Below are 15,080 nucleotides of genomic sequence, written 5' to 3'. Positions count from 1 at the left end.
AGGTTCTAGCACACAAAATGTTGGTCCTACCACGAGGCCAGTTGGCCATGATCGTACGAAAGATAATGCATTAAATAAATGTTCTATTGAAAGTACTGTAGGCGTAGGCATATCTATTAATAAGGAACCCAATAATGTACAAAATGTTAATGCTAATATTAGTGAAATCATCGAAAGCGATGAACAAGTACCTTGTACGTCCCATGGTAATGTCTATCCGTTAGAAAGATTAAGAATCTTGAGACAAAATGAAGAATGCAGTAAGAGGGAGTCGCTAGGTAAGGGGAAAAAGCGAGAGAATGAGTCAAATTGTGAAATTGAAAAGCAGGGTGGAATATTTACCAAGAAAGTAAAAAGGGTTGATGAATGGTATAGATCAAGGGAACGTGTAAGAAATCAGTTAAGTAAGGCTACTGAACGCCAAGATCCAAAGTATAGGGAAAGTGAACGTGATAGAAACCAAGCGGCTAAGGCGGCTAAACGCCAAGATCCCGAATTTAGAGATAAAGAACGTGATAGAGACCAAGCGGCTAAGGCGGCTAAACGCCAAGATCCCGAATTTAGAGATAAAGAACGTGATAGAAATCAGGCGGCTAAGGCGGCTAAACGCCAAGATCCCGAGTATAGAGACACTGAACGTGATAGAAACCAAGCAGGTATGGCGGCTAGACGCCAAGATCCCGAGTATAGAGACACTGAACGTGATAGAAACCAGGCGGCTAAGGCGGCTAAACGCCAAGATCCCGAGTATAGAGACACTGAACGTGATAGAAACCAAGCAGGTATGGCGGCTAGACGCCAAGATCCCGAGTATAGAGACACTGAACGTGATAGAAACCAGGCGGCTAAGGCGGCTAAACGCCAAGATCCCGAGTATAGAGACACTGAACGTGATAGAAATCAGGCGGCTAAGGTGGCTAAACGCCAAGATCCCGAGTATAGAGGCACTGAACGTGATAGAAACCAGGCGGCTAAGGCGGCTAGACGCCAAGATCCCGAGTATAGAGACACTGAACGTGATAGAAACCAGGCGGCTAAGGCGGCTAGACGCCAAGATCCCGAGTATAGAGACACTGAACGTGATAGAAACCAGGCGGCTAAGGCGGCTAAACGCCAAGATCCCGAGTATAGAGACACTGAACGTGATAGAAATCAGGCGACTAAGGTGGCTAAACGCCAAGATCCCGAGTATAGAGACACTGAACGTGATAGAAACCAAGCAGGTATGGCGGCTAGACGCCAAGATCCCGAGTATAGAGACACTGAACGTGATAGAAACCAGACGGCTAAGGCTGCCAGGCGTGAAGATATAGGTTTTAGAACATCCGAACGTTCTAGAAATAGATCTTCAGCCGCAGATAGGCGAGCAAACCCCTCGGTTATAGAGCAGACCTATTTTGATAGCATAAAAGACGGCCCAACGTGGCCGTGTGAAGGATGTTCAAATCTTTTTTTTAAGTCATCTGGCACCATTGTAAAGTCCATAGATTTTTTGTCAGTCCCTGGTATTGAACAAAGAGAGTTGAATGATGAAATATTTTTGTGTAGTACTTGTAATAAAAGCGTTAAGAGAAAGCAAATTCCAAAATTTTCAAGGGAAAATGGATTTGTGTTTCCTGAAATACCTGCGCAATTAAGTAACATAAGTAATTTAGAAGAAAGAATGATATCACCACGAATACCATTCATGCAAATACGAAGGTTAGGGTGTGACCAACAACGTGGTATTAAAGGAAATGTGGTTAACGTCCCTATAAATGTAGAGTCCACCGCCTCGGTTTTACCAAGGTTACCTCGAGACACGGATACTATTCAAATTGAGTTTATGAGAAGAATGCAGTATAACACACCCTATTTGTACGAAACTGTGAGACCCAAAGTCATTTTAGAGGCCCTTAACGTTCTGGTAAAAACGCCTTTGTATGTTAAACATGGAATTACCGTTAAGAGTGACATATTAGACCCCATTCCTGAAGAACTTGAATTTATTGTTGACGAAAATGACCGTCAGGTAAATCAAGATGATGTTGCAGGAGATAATCCAGTTGCGCCAATAAACGCAGAGAATGATAGCGATGATATGTGGAATGAACCTAACGAAAGTAGTTCGTTAACAGTTGGGAATCAAGATACATTATTAGTTTCTTTAAGTAATTTTTTGCCAAGTAATACCATGCATGTTAAGTTTGCTCCCGGTGAAGGTCAAACCCCAATGTCTTTACTCTTTGACGAGGATGCGGAAGAATTGTCATTCCCGAGCATCTACGTAGGTCAAAAAATGAATCTTAAGGTTAAGGGAAGTTTTGGTGATATTTTTAAATGGGAGCTTCGTAATATTGATAGGCGCTGTGCTAAAAATCCTTCGAAATTGTTTTACTCTTTTGTCAAATTAGAAACCTTGAAAGTTAGTCAATCTATACAGGTTTGCATGAGGAAAACTAAAAGAACAGATGGGTCGAATTATACTGCTGGACTTTTAGCTTCTGCAGGTTTTCTTGATGCTTTAATTAAGCAGGATGATGGTTTTAGGGTTTTAGAAAGACTACAGAGCTCGCCTTCTTATTGGCAACACAGACAAAAGGAATTGATGGGTATGATTAGACAGCTTGGTACGGCTACCTTTTTCACAACGTTTTCGGCTGCCGAAAGTAAATGGCCTGAGCTACTGAATATTTTGAGACTAGCCTCTGGGCAGGAGAGTTTACCTAACGATGATATTAGCAATTTAAGTTTTTCGGAAAAGGCAAAGTTGATTCAGGATGATCCTGTTACTTGCGCTAGATATTTTGACCACCGTTTTCGGGCTTTGCTTAAGGCTCTACAGAAATTTAGTCCTCTTGGCGTTATAGAAGACTATTATTTTAGAGTAGAAATACAGCAAAGAGGTTCGCCCCACCAACATGGTTTGATTTGGATAAAAGATGCTCCAAAACTTAAAACTGATCTCTCAAATGTTAAGGAAGTAGAGGAATTTATTGATAATGTTATTTCTTGTGCTGCTGAGCACAATGACGAACATTTAGATTTGTTAACACGATTACAAATTCACAAACACACAACGACTTGTAGAAAGAAGGTCGATAATAATTCCGTTTGTCGTTTTGGAATCCCGTTTCCACCTATGCCCAGAACCATAATTTACGACCCTGGTTTAAGAGAGCCTGGTAGCGTACAGGAAGAACTCAGATGTAAGGAAAGGTCAAAGAAATTGTATGAGATGTTGCAATCGAAAGAAAAAGAGTTTTGGGTAGATAGTTTTGAGGAGTTGCTAGCTAAGTTGCGTATATCTGAAGACGAGTATATTTCTGCCGTTACTTATGACCTCAAAAGGAAAACAGTTTTGTTGAAAAGACACCCCAAAGATACTAGAGTTAATCCTTACAATCCGTGCGCTTTGCGTCTTTGGCAGGCGAATATGGACATTCAATTCGTTCTTGATGCTTACGCACTGGTTATGTATATTGTATCATATATAGGAAAGTCTCAAAGAGGGATGTCTTTGCTTCTGCGCGAAGCTTCTAAACAGGCAAAAAATGATAAATGTACAGTAAAACAGAAGTTGAAACTAATTGCTAATCAGTTCTTGAATGCCCACGAGGTAAGCGCTCAGGAAGCGGCTTACTGTGGTTTACAAATTCCTGTGTCCAGGTGCAGTCGCGCCTGTGTTTTTATAAACACCAATGCCCCTGAAAATCGTGTACACATTCTTAAGAGTCAATCTGAACTTGAAGAACTACCAGCAGACAGTAATGACGTTTTTGCCTCTGGGATGCTAGAACATTATGTTCAAAGGCCAGAGGAACTAGAGGCAATAACGTTAGCTCAATTTGGTGCCTGGTACGAATATTCCAAAGCCCGTAGAGTGACTAAAGCCGCCCACGATCATGTTGATGAGGGAGAGAGCAATGAAGTTGAAGCTTGTGGTAAATGGCTGAAACTTAAAAATGAATTAGTGCTATATTTGAATCTGTGTCAAGGTTTTACAACAAACAACCTGGGAGTAATCCATCGGAAGCGAAAGTAATCCGTTGCGCATCTACTGGCAAGGCTGCCTTTAACATAGGTGGGGCAACTTTGCACAGTACTTTTAGTTTACCCGTTAGCCAATTTGGTGGAAATATATCGAGATTGGAAAGTGAAACACTTCATAAATGCAGGTTACTCTATGGTCAAGTAAAACTAGTAATAATTGACGAAATTTCAATGGTTGGAGCGAAAGTGTTTAATCGGGTAAACGCTAGGTTACAAGAGATTATGGGTTGTCCTGATTATTTTGGTGGTGTGTCTGTCGTTCTAGTTGGAGACTTTAACCAATTGAGACCAGTTTGCGATTATTTCGCATTTCAAGGTCAAAGTGAGAAAGATAATCCTTACGCGTCGTTAATTGGTAACCCAATATGGGAGCAATTTGAATTTGCCGAACTTGAGGAAATTATGAGACAGAGGGATGATAAAATATTTGCTGAAGCTTTAAATAGAATGGCTGTGGGAAGTATGACTCAAAATGATATTGATTTCTTTAGTAGTCTGGAGGTAACGCCTCAGCGTGTACCCCCAAAAGAAGCGATACATCTTTTCGCCACTAACGCGGAAGTAAACCAATTCAATCAAAATAAGCTTTTAAACATGAATACGGAAAAGGCTGTTTCGGTTTCAGTAGATGTTGTCAATGGTGATCTTAGTAGTGAAGTTAAAAATAACATACTTTCCCAAGTTGAAAAGTTAGCAACGTCTGATACGTATGGTCTGCCCAAACAATTGACTCTTGCGTGTGGCGCGAGATGTATGATGACCAACAATGTTGACACCTCTGACGGACTAACTAATGGCGCGACAGGTTGGTTAAGAAAGATAGAGTACGGCACAAATAGGGTCGGGGATAAAATCCCGTTCAGGGTATGGATGGAGTTTGACGATCCCAAAGTTGGGAAAATGTTGAGGCAAAAATGTCATGGGTTATATTTGAATAGTAATATTAACGCTTCGTGGACGCCTGTTGAAAAGGTCATCAAGTCGTTTAATAGAAAATGGAGACAAAATAATGCCTCAGTTTCTAGGAAACAATTGCCTTTGGTTGTTTCTGAGGCCATTACGATACATAAAAGTCAGGGTGATACTTACTCCTCGGTAGTGGTTCATTGTAAGGCTACAAAAAAAATTGAAAGAGCGCATTTATATGTGGCTTGTAAAGAGCGAAAACCGCTTCCGGTTTATATATTGATGGAAAATTTAAAGTTCCTAATTCACCCAAAAACAACCTAGTAGAATTGGAACTTAAGAGGTTGCGAGACACAAAAAGCATCGAACTACCTTTCTTGCATGATCCCCTTTACATTTATGCACATAACGTGCAGTCTTTAAATGCTCATTTAGAAGATGTTTTAGCAGACAATGTAATTATGAAAAGTCAAATGTTATGTTTTGTTGAAACGTGGAAAAAAGAGACGGACGATTTTAGAGTTCCATCTTTTAAGGAAGTAGGTGGTATTTACTTGCCAAGTACGGCACGCAGAGTTGCTTTTGGTTCGTCCATATATTTAAGAGACACGCCTGAAAACGAAGTTAAAGAGATAGATACTAGAGTTTTACGAAGTGACATTCCTGTTAGAAATTCTCACGTGGAACGTTGCTGGTTAGATGTTTACATAGAAGGAGAACTTATATCTGTGGTGGTGTTGTACAAATCTCCCTTAGGAAGTTTGAGAACTGTGTTTGAGGACTTTAACCCTTTGTTTGACATGAAATATGATTCGTCTATTCCAACAGTTGTGGTTGGAGATTTCAATATTAACTTTTTAAAGAGCCAAACGGCACTGAGAATGTTCTTTGATTCACATGGAATATCTCTTTTGCCGGGTCTAGAACAAAAGTATTCGACTGACTATCATTGTCAATTAGATTTGGCATTTGGTAACCAACTTTTTCGAGACCGATACGATGCATGTTATAGAGAGTCTTATTATTCTTACCACAAGGGTATTTGCATTTTTAAAATAACATAGTTTGAAATGGAAAAATTTATTTAAAGCAAGGTGGAGCTCCAGTGCGCCCCTTATTGACGACCTTTCTATTGTACATTGGGTTTAGCTTGTTAGGATAATTTTCAGATCCTCCCTAATGCATTAAGTCTCATTGTTACCTACCTACGGCAAGGTAAAATTATTATGTATATACAAGGCTAGGCATCATGGTAGGGGCGCCAATGGAGCCGCATGTTGCTTTAAGGGTCTAAACTACGAGAAATAGGCTTGGGATCCTTGGCTAAGAATAAGTTACTTGGGTGCGAGTGGTCCCGGGTTCAAATCCTGGACGGACTCGAGATTTGCAAAAGTAAATTAGTGACTATTTAAATGCAACTAACTACAGGGTAGGTCTATGAGTTGAGCATGTTTAGTTACACACATGGTTCGTTGGTCTAGGGCTATGCTACTCGCTTAGGGTGCGAGTGGTACCGGGTTCAAATCCCGGACGGACCCGAGTTTTTGCAGAAGTAATTTAGTGGCTATTTAAATGCAACTAACTACAAGGTAGGCCTATGAGTTGAGCATATTTGGTTACAGGCATGGTCCGTTGGTCTAGGGGTATGATACTCGCTTAGGGTGTGAGTGGTCCCGAGATAAAATCCCGGACGGACCCGAGTTTTTGCCGAAGTAATTTAGAGACTATTTAAAAGCAACTAACTACAGGGTAGGCCTATGAGTTGAGCATGTTTAGTTACACACATGGTCCGTTGGTCTAGGGGTATGATACTCGCTTTGGGTGCGAGTGGTCCCGGGTTCAAATCCCGGACGGACCCGAGTTTTTGCAAAAGTAAATTAGTGACTATTTTAATGCAACTAACTACAGGGTAGGCCTATGAGTTGAGCATGTTTAGTTACACACATGGTCCGTTGGTCTAGGGGTATGATACTCGCTTTGGGTGCGAGTGGTCCCGGGTTCAAATCCCGGACGGACCCGAGTTTTTGCAAAAGTAAATTAGTGGCTATTTTAATGCAACTAACTACAGGGTAGGCCTATGAGTTGAGCATTTTTAGTTACACACATGGTCCATTGGTCTAGGTGTATGATACTCGCTTTGGGTGCGAGTGGTCCCGGGTTCAAATCCCGGACGGACTCGAGTATATGCAGATGTAATTAAGTGACTATTTAAAAGCAACTAACTACAGGGTAGGTCTTTGAGTTGAGCATGTTAATTACACACATGGTTCGTTGGTGTAGGGCTATGATACTCGCTTTGGGTGCGAGTGGTCCCGGGTTCAAATCCTGGATGAACTCGAGTTTTTGCAGAAGTAATTAAGAGACTATTTAAATTCAACTAACTACAAGGTAGGCCTATGAGTTGAGTATGTTTAGTTACACACATGGTCCGTTGGTCTAGGGGTATGATACTCGCTTAGGGTGTGTGTGGTCCCGGGTTAAAATCCCGGACGAAGCCGAGTTTTTGCAGAAGTAATTTAGTGACTAATTAAAAGCAACTAACAACAAGGTAGGCCTACGAGTTTAGCATGTTTCAGTATCATTCATGGTCCGTTGGTCTAGGGGTATGATACACGCTTCGGGTGTGAGTGGCCCCGGGTTCAAATCCTGGACGGACCCGAGTTTATGCAGAAGCAATTTAGTGACTATTTAAAAGCAACTAACTACAGGGTAGGCCTATGAGTTGAGCATGTTTAGTTACACACATGGTCCGTTGGTCTAGGGGTATGATACTCGCTTTGGGTGCGAGTGGTCCCGGGTTCAAATCCCGGAGGGACCCGAGTTTTTGCCGAAGTAATTTAGAGACTATTTAAAAGCAACTAACTACAGGGTAGGCCTATGAGTTGAGCATGTTTAGTTACATACATGGTTCGTTGGTCTAGGGGTATGATACTCGCTTTGGGTGCGAGTGGTCCCGGGTTCAAATCCCGGACGGACCCGAGTTTTTGCAGAAGTAATTTACTGGCTATTTAAATGCAACTAACTACAAGGTAGGCCTATGAGTTGAGCATATTTGGTTACAGGCATGGTCCGTTGGTCTAGGGGTATGATACTCGCTTAGGGTGTGAGTGGTCCCGAGATAAAATCCCGGACGGACCCGAGTTTTTGCCGAAGTAATTTAGAGACTATTTAAAAGCAACTAACTACAGGGTAGGCCTATGAGTTGAGCATGTTTAGTTACATACATGGTTCGTTGGTCTAGGGGTATGATACTCGCTTTGGGTGCGAGTGGTCCCGGGTTCAAATCCCGGACGGACCCGAGTTTATGCAGAAGCAATTTAGTGACTATTTAAAAGCAACTAACTACAGGGTAGGCCTATGAGTTGAGCATGTTTAGTTACATACATGGTCCGTTGGTCTAGGGGTATGATACTCGCTTTGGGTGCGAGTGGTCCCGGGTTCAAATCCCGGACAGACCCGAGTGTTTGCCGAAGTAATTTAGAGACTATTTAAAAGCAACTAACTACAGGGTAGGCCTATGAGTTGAGCATGTTTAGTTACACACATGGTCCGTTGGTCTAGGGGTATGATACTCGCTTTGGGTGCGAGTGGTCCCGGGTTCAAATCCCGGACGGACCCGAGTTTTTGCAAAAGTAAATTAGTGACTATTTTAATGCAACTAACTACAGGGTAGGCCTATGAGTTGAGCATGTTTAGTTACACACATGGTCCGTTGGTCTAGGGGTTTATACTCGCTTTGGGTGCGAGTGGTCCCGGGTTCAAATCCCGGACGGACCCGAGTTTTTGCGAAAGTAAATTAGTGACTATTTTAATGCAACTAACTACAGGGTAGGCCTATGAGTTGAGCATGTTTAGTTACACACATGGTCCGTTGGTCTAGGGGTATGATACTCGCTTTGGGTGCGAGTGGTCCCGGGTTCAAATCCCGGACGGACCCGAGTATATGCAGAAGTAATTAAGTGACTATTTAAATGCAACTAACTACAGGGTAGGTCTATGAGTTGAGCATGTTTAGTTACACACATGGTTCGTTGGTCTAGGGCTATGCTACTCGCTTAGGGTGCGAGTGGTACCGGGTTCAAATCCCGGACGGACCCGAGTTTTTGCAGAAGTAATTTAGTGGCTATTTAAATGCAACTAACTACAAGGTAGGCCTAAGAGTTGAGCATATTTGGTTACAGGGATGGTCCGTTGGTCTAGGGGTATGATACTCGCTTAGGGTGTGAGTGGCCCCGGGTTCAAATCCTGGACGGACCCAAGTTTATGCAGAAGCAATTTAGTGACTATTTAAAAGCAACTAACTACAGGGTAGGCCTATGAGTTGAGCATGTTTAGTTACACACATGGTCCGTTGGTCTAGGGGTATGATACTCGCTTTGGGTGCGAGTGGTCCCGGGTTCAAATCCCGGACGGACTCGAGTATATGCAGAAGTAATTAAGTGACTATTTAAAAGTAACTAACTGCAGGGTAGGTCTATGAGTTGAGCATGTTTAGTTACACACATGGTTCGTTGGTGTAGGGCTATGATACTCGCTTTGGGTGCGAGTGTTCCCGGGTTCAAATCCTGGATGAAGCCTAGTTTTTGCAGAAGTAATTTAGAGACTATTTAAAAGCAACTAACTACAGGGTAGGCCTATGAGTTGAGCATGTTTAGTTACACACATGGTCCGTTGGTCTAGGGGTATGATACTCGCTTTGGGTGCGAGTGGTCCCGGGTTCAAATCCCGGACGGACTCGAGTATATGCAGAAGTAATTAAGTGACTATTTAAAAGTAACTAACTGCAGGGTAGGTCTATGAATTGAGCATGTTTAGTTACACACATGGTTCGTTGGTCTAGGGCTATGCTACTCGCTTAGGGTGCGAGTGGTACCGGGTTCAAATCCCGGACGGACCCGATTTTTTGCAGAAGTAATTTAGTGGCTATTTAAATGCAACTAACTACAAGGTAGGCCTATGAGTTGAGCATATTTGGTTACAGGCATGGTCTAGGGGTATGATACTCGCTTAGGGTGTGAGTGGTCCCGAGATAAAATCCCGGACGGACCCGAGTTTTTGCCGAAGTAATTTAGAGACTATTTAAAAGCAACTAACTACAGGGTAGGCCTATGAGTTGAGCATGTTTAGTTACACACATGGTCCGTTGGTCTAGGGGTATGATACTCGCTTTGGGTGCGAGTGGTCCCGGGTTCAAATCCCGGACGGACTCGAGTATATGCAGAAGTAATTAAGTGACTATTTAAAAGTAACTAACTGCAGGGTAGGTCTATGAATTGAGCATGTTTAGTTACACACATGGTTCGTTGGTGTAGGGCTATGATACTCGCTTTGGGTGCGAGTGTTCCCGGGTTCAAATCCTGGATGAAGCCTAGTTTTTGCAGAAGTAATTAAGAGACTATTTAAATTTAACTAACAACAAGGTAGGCCTACGAGTTTAGCATGTTTCAGTATCATTCATGGTCCGTTGGTCTAGGGGTATGATACACGCTTCGGGTGTGAGTGGCCCCGGGTTCAAATCCTGGACGGACCCGAGTTTATGCAGAAGCAATTTAGTGACTATTTAAAAGCAACTAACTACAGGGTAGGCCTATGAGTTGAGCATGTTTAGTTACACACATGGTCCGTTGGTCTAGGGGTATGATACTCGCTTTGGGTGCGAGTGGTCCCGGGTTCACATCCCGGACGGACCCGAGTATATGCAGAAGTAATTAAGTGACTATTTAAATGCAACTAACTACAGGGTAGGTCTATGAGTTGAGCATGTTTAGTTACACACATGGTTCGTTGGTCTAGGGGTATGATACTCGCTTAGGGTGCGAGTGGTACCGGGTTCAAATCCCGGACGGACCCGAGTTTTTGCAGAAGTAATTTAGAGACTATTTAAAAGCAACTAACTACAGGGTAGGCCTATGAGTTGAGCATGTTTAGTTACACACATGGTCCGTTGGTCTAGGGGTATGATACTCGCTTTGGGTGCGAGTGGTCCCGGGTTCAAATCCTGGACGGACTCGAGATTTGCAAAAGTAAATTAGTGACTATTTAAATGCAACTAACTACAGGGTAGGTCTATGAGTTGAGCATGTTTAGTTACACACATGGTTCGTTGGTCTAGGGCTATGCTACTCGCTTAGGGTGCGTGTGGTACCGGGTTCAAATCCCGGACGGACCCGAGTTTTTGCAGAAGTAATTTAGTGGCTATTTAAATGCAACTAACTACAAGGTAGGCCTATGAGTTGAGCATATTTGGTTACAGGCATGGTCCGTTGGTCTAGGGGTATGATACTCGCTTAGGGTGTGAGTGGTCCCGAGATAAAATCCCGGACGGACCCGAGTTTTTGCAAAAGTAAATTAGTGACTATTTTAATGCAACTAACTACAGGGTAGGCCTATGAGTTGAGCATGTTTAGTTACACACATGGTCCGTTGGTCTAGGGGTATGATACTCGCTTTGGGTGCGAGTGGTCCCGGGTTCAAAGCCCGGACGGACCCGAGTTTTTGCAAAAGTAAATTAGTGGCTATTTTAATGCAACTAACTACAGGGTAGGCCTATGAGTTGAGCATTTTTAGTTACACACATGGTCCATTGGTCTAGGGGTATGATACTCGCTTTGGGTGCGAGTGGTCCCGGGTTCAATTCCTGGATGAACTCGAGTTTTTGCAGAAGTAATTAAGAGACTATTTAAATGCAACTAACAACAAGGTTGGCCTATGAGTTGAGTATGTTTAGTTACACACATGGTCCGTTGGTCTAGGGGTATGATACTCGCTTTGGGTGCGAGTGGTCCCGGGTTCAAATCCCGGACGGACCCGAGTTTTTGCAAAAGTAAATTAGTGGCTATTTAAATGCAACTAACAACAAGGTAGGCCTATGAGTTGAGTATGTTTAGTTATACACATGGTCCGTTGGTCTAGGGGTATGATACTCGCTTAGGGTGCGTGTGGTCCCGGGATAAAATCCCGGACGAAGCCGGGTTTTTGCAGAAGTAATTTAGTGACTAATTAAATGCAACTAACAACAAGGTAGGCCTACGAGTTTAGCATGTTTCAGTATCATTCATGGTCCGTTGGTCTAGGGGTATGATACACGCTTCGGGTGTGAGTGGCCCCGGGTTGAAATCCTGGACGGACCCGAGTTTATGCAGAAGCAATTTAGTGACTATTTAAAAGCAACTAACTACAGGGTAGGCCTATGAGTTGAGCATGTTTAGTTACACACATGGTCCGTTGGTCTAGGGCTATGCTACTCGCTTAGGGTGCGTGTGGTACCGGGTTCAAATCCCGGACGGACCCGAGTTTTTGCAGAAGTAATTTAGTGGCTATTTATATGCAACTAACTACAAGGTAGGCCTATGAGTTGAGCATATTTGGTTACAGGCATGGTCCGTTGGTCTAGGGGTATGATACTCGCTTAGGGTGTGAGTGGTCCCGAGATAAAATCCCGGACGGACCCGAGTTTTTGCCGAAGTAATTTAGAGACTATTTAAAAGCAACTAACTACAGGGTAGGCCTATGAGTTGATTATGTTTAGTTACACACATGGTCCGTTGGTCTAGGGGTATGATACTCGCTTTGGGTGCGAGTGGTCCCGGGTCCAAATCCCGGACGGACCCGAGTTTTTGCAAAAGTAAATTAGTGACTATTTTAATGCAACTAACTACAGGGTAGGCCTATGAGTTGAGCATGTTTAGTTACACACATGGTCCGTTGGTCTAGGGGTATGATACTCGCTTTGGGTGCGAGTGGTCCCGGGTTCAAATCCCGGACGGACCCGAGTTTTTGCAAAAGTAAATTAGTGGCTATTTTAATGCAACTAACTACAGGGTAGGCCTATGAGTTGAGCATTTTTAGTTACACACATGGTCCTTTGGTCTAGGGGTATGATACTCGCTTTGGGTGCGAGTGGTCCCGGGATAAAATCCCGGACGAAGCCGAGTTTTTGCAGAAGTAATTTAGTGACTAATTAAATGCAACTAACAACAAGGTAGGCCTACGAGTTTAGCATGTTTCAGTATTCTACAGGGCCGGTAGGCCCTTGTAGATATGACTTGATACTCTTTTGTAACGTTAAATCAAAATTCACATGCTTTTACCAATTTTCCTATGGAGATTAACATGGGGTTTTTCGTGATATTTAACCACCCCTAACCGAGAAACTAGAGCGAAGTTACTTTTCGGAATACTCTTAATTTAACAATTAAGTATTCAGGGTGTGCGATCGGCTAGTCTAATCAGAAACAATTAAGTCTAAGTATGTTAATTTTAGTTAATTACAGAAGTACTTGTTTCGACCATCGTGATTGGACATAATAATAATGCTAGAGCTCTTCGAAAACTCAAAATAACCAAGTATCTATGGTGTAGTGGTTATCACGTCCGCTTTACACTCGGAAGGTCCCAGGTTCGAGCCCTGGTAGATACATGACTTGACTATCGTTATTGGACACAATAATAAGCTAGATCTCTTCGAAAACTCAGAATAACCAAGTATTCATTGTGTAGTGGTTATCACGTCCGCTTTACACGCGGAAGGTCCCGGGTTCGAGCCCTGGTAGATACATGTTTTGACCATCGTGATTGGACATAATAATAAGCTAGATCTCTTAGGAATCTCAGTATTACCAGGTATGTGTAGTGTAGTGGTTATCTCGTCCGCCTAACACTCGGAAGGTGCAACGTTTGGGCCCTGCTAGATACATGTTTTGACCATCGTAATTGGACATAATAATAAGCGGTAAAGAAAACATAATTACTCAAAATTTAATTACATTAAGACTGAAGCGACAGATATTATATAAAAACGTCTTGGTTTGGACCAAGGCCGAAAAAACAAACGATATGTGTGAGGTTTATCAATTGACTGAAGTTTCAGATATTGAAATTTTTTCTAGTTATTTTTATACACTCAATCCTTAATCAATATTTAATTCAATCAACTGATTTTACTGTTAATCGACCTAGTCCCTCTAAATTAATTGAAAAAATTACATATCTACGCTTTTTCAAGAACAATTACATTTTCCGAAAACATTTTATCATGAAATTAATTATTTTGAAGGGATTTCGTGTCGATACTCACTAACTTGTGAGCATTTTGACCGACATAGTTTTAATTGTTGCTGGCTTGACAAATTTTCAAGTTTGCACCAAAAGAAGTTTAAATCTGTTTTAAGTTGTTGATAAGACTGTCGTTTAGAGTGAATGTCGTCTACTTAAGACAAAGCAACAAAGTTTATCCTGTGTGGTAAAGGGTAAAGATCACATAAACAGAAATACTTCTCAGACTTGTTATATTCATTTCCCGCGGAAATAATATGGTTAAACAAATCATTCATTACTAGTTATGCCAAGAAGGTCACATCTAACTCCGACACCCCCTCCCTTCCTCTATTTTCCCAATATATGGCATTTTATAATCACCAGTGGTTTCAGTGTATGGGTCATCTGAGCCGTCGCAACACACTCAGCCAATATTACCATAGACTGAGTTATGACCAAGAAATTCTTAAGTACGGAAAAGGAAGTTCCAGTGCAACTTTACCATCAAAGAGGCGACAATAGAAATGTAGCATTTCGATTTACGAAATTAAATGTATAAATTCGCGCAACACCCTTGTTTGGCATCCACGATCAAATATTTACATTTTCCATTCGAGTTATGCCAAAGTTCGCTTGCTTGTTTTAGACATCCAGTAGAACATTTCAAATATTCAATACTGTATCCTCAACATGATAAATTAATTTCACGATAGAATGTTTTCGGAAAATGTAATTGTTCTTGAAAAAGCGTAGATATGTAATTTTTTCAATTAATTTAGAGGGACTAGGTCGATTAACAGTAAAATCAGTTGATTGAATTAAATATTGATTAAGGATTGAGTGTATAAAAATAACTAGAAAAAATTTCAATATCTGAAACTTCAGTCAATTGATAAACCTCACACATATCGTTTGTTTTTTCGGCCTTGGTCCAAACCAAGACGTTTTTATATAATCATTCATGGTCCGTTGGTGTATGATACACGCTTCGGGTGTGAGTGGCCCCGGGTTGAAATCCTGGACGGACCCGAGTTTATGCAGAAGCAATTTAGTGACTATTTAAAAGCAACTAACTACAGGGTAGGCCTATGAGTTGAGCATGTTTA

The 15,080-nt window shown here is 42.0% G+C and overlaps 16 non-coding genes across 16 annotated transcripts; all 16 read left to right on the top strand.

Annotated features, from left to right (window-relative positions):
- Window positions 1–6,724: 6,724 nt before the first annotated feature.
- On the top strand, window positions 6,725–6,796 carry TRNAP-UGG (transfer RNA proline (anticodon UGG)). Its single transcript has one exon. It is a non-coding gene; the product is annotated as a tRNA-Pro (tRNA).
- An 88-nt stretch (window positions 6,797–6,884) lies between these two features.
- Window positions 6,885–6,956, top strand: TRNAP-UGG (transfer RNA proline (anticodon UGG)). Its single transcript has one exon. It is a non-coding gene; the product is annotated as a tRNA-Pro (tRNA).
- Window positions 6,957–7,684: 728 nt separating this feature from the next.
- Window positions 7,685–7,756, top strand: TRNAP-UGG (transfer RNA proline (anticodon UGG)). The gene has a single exon. It is a non-coding gene; the product is annotated as a tRNA-Pro (tRNA).
- An 88-nt stretch (window positions 7,757–7,844) lies between these two features.
- Window positions 7,845–7,916, top strand: TRNAP-UGG (transfer RNA proline (anticodon UGG)). The gene has a single exon. It is a non-coding gene; the product is annotated as a tRNA-Pro (tRNA).
- A 248-nt stretch (window positions 7,917–8,164) lies between these two features.
- On the top strand, window positions 8,165–8,236 carry TRNAP-UGG (transfer RNA proline (anticodon UGG)). Its single transcript has one exon. It is a non-coding gene; the product is annotated as a tRNA-Pro (tRNA).
- A 248-nt stretch (window positions 8,237–8,484) lies between these two features.
- Window positions 8,485–8,556, top strand: TRNAP-UGG (transfer RNA proline (anticodon UGG)). Its single transcript has one exon. It is a non-coding gene; the product is annotated as a tRNA-Pro (tRNA).
- Window positions 8,557–8,803: 247 nt separating this feature from the next.
- Window positions 8,804–8,875, top strand: TRNAP-UGG (transfer RNA proline (anticodon UGG)). The gene has a single exon. It is a non-coding gene; the product is annotated as a tRNA-Pro (tRNA).
- Window positions 8,876–9,123: 248 nt separating this feature from the next.
- Window positions 9,124–9,195, top strand: TRNAP-AGG (transfer RNA proline (anticodon AGG)). Its single transcript has one exon. It is a non-coding gene; the product is annotated as a tRNA-Pro (tRNA).
- An 88-nt stretch (window positions 9,196–9,283) lies between these two features.
- On the top strand, window positions 9,284–9,355 carry TRNAP-UGG (transfer RNA proline (anticodon UGG)). Its single transcript has one exon. It is a non-coding gene; the product is annotated as a tRNA-Pro (tRNA).
- A 248-nt stretch (window positions 9,356–9,603) lies between these two features.
- TRNAP-UGG (transfer RNA proline (anticodon UGG)) lies at window positions 9,604–9,675 on the top strand. Its single transcript has one exon. It is a non-coding gene; the product is annotated as a tRNA-Pro (tRNA).
- Window positions 9,676–10,075: 400 nt separating this feature from the next.
- TRNAP-UGG (transfer RNA proline (anticodon UGG)) lies at window positions 10,076–10,147 on the top strand. The gene has a single exon. It is a non-coding gene; the product is annotated as a tRNA-Pro (tRNA).
- A 569-nt stretch (window positions 10,148–10,716) lies between these two features.
- On the top strand, window positions 10,717–10,788 carry TRNAP-AGG (transfer RNA proline (anticodon AGG)). The gene has a single exon. It is a non-coding gene; the product is annotated as a tRNA-Pro (tRNA).
- A 567-nt stretch (window positions 10,789–11,355) lies between these two features.
- TRNAP-UGG (transfer RNA proline (anticodon UGG)) lies at window positions 11,356–11,427 on the top strand. Its single transcript has one exon. It is a non-coding gene; the product is annotated as a tRNA-Pro (tRNA).
- A 248-nt stretch (window positions 11,428–11,675) lies between these two features.
- On the top strand, window positions 11,676–11,747 carry TRNAP-UGG (transfer RNA proline (anticodon UGG)). Its single transcript has one exon. It is a non-coding gene; the product is annotated as a tRNA-Pro (tRNA).
- Window positions 11,748–12,636: 889 nt separating this feature from the next.
- On the top strand, window positions 12,637–12,708 carry TRNAP-UGG (transfer RNA proline (anticodon UGG)). Its single transcript has one exon. It is a non-coding gene; the product is annotated as a tRNA-Pro (tRNA).
- A 576-nt stretch (window positions 12,709–13,284) lies between these two features.
- Window positions 13,285–13,357, top strand: TRNAV-UAC (transfer RNA valine (anticodon UAC)). Its single transcript has one exon. It is a non-coding gene; the product is annotated as a tRNA-Val (tRNA).
- The last annotated feature ends 1,723 nt before the right edge of the window (window positions 13,358–15,080 follow it).

This window comes from Phalangium opilio, unplaced genomic scaffold (assembly GCF_054372755.1).
Source record: "Phalangium opilio isolate 3A_F unplaced genomic scaffold, DU_Popi_V2 ptg000093l_1, whole genome shotgun sequence".
Taxonomy (NCBI): Eukaryota; Metazoa; Arthropoda; class Arachnida; order Opiliones; family Phalangiidae; genus Phalangium; species Phalangium opilio.
Note: the sequence above shows the minus strand (reverse complement) of the source record. Positions and strands in the feature narration are given on the sequence as shown.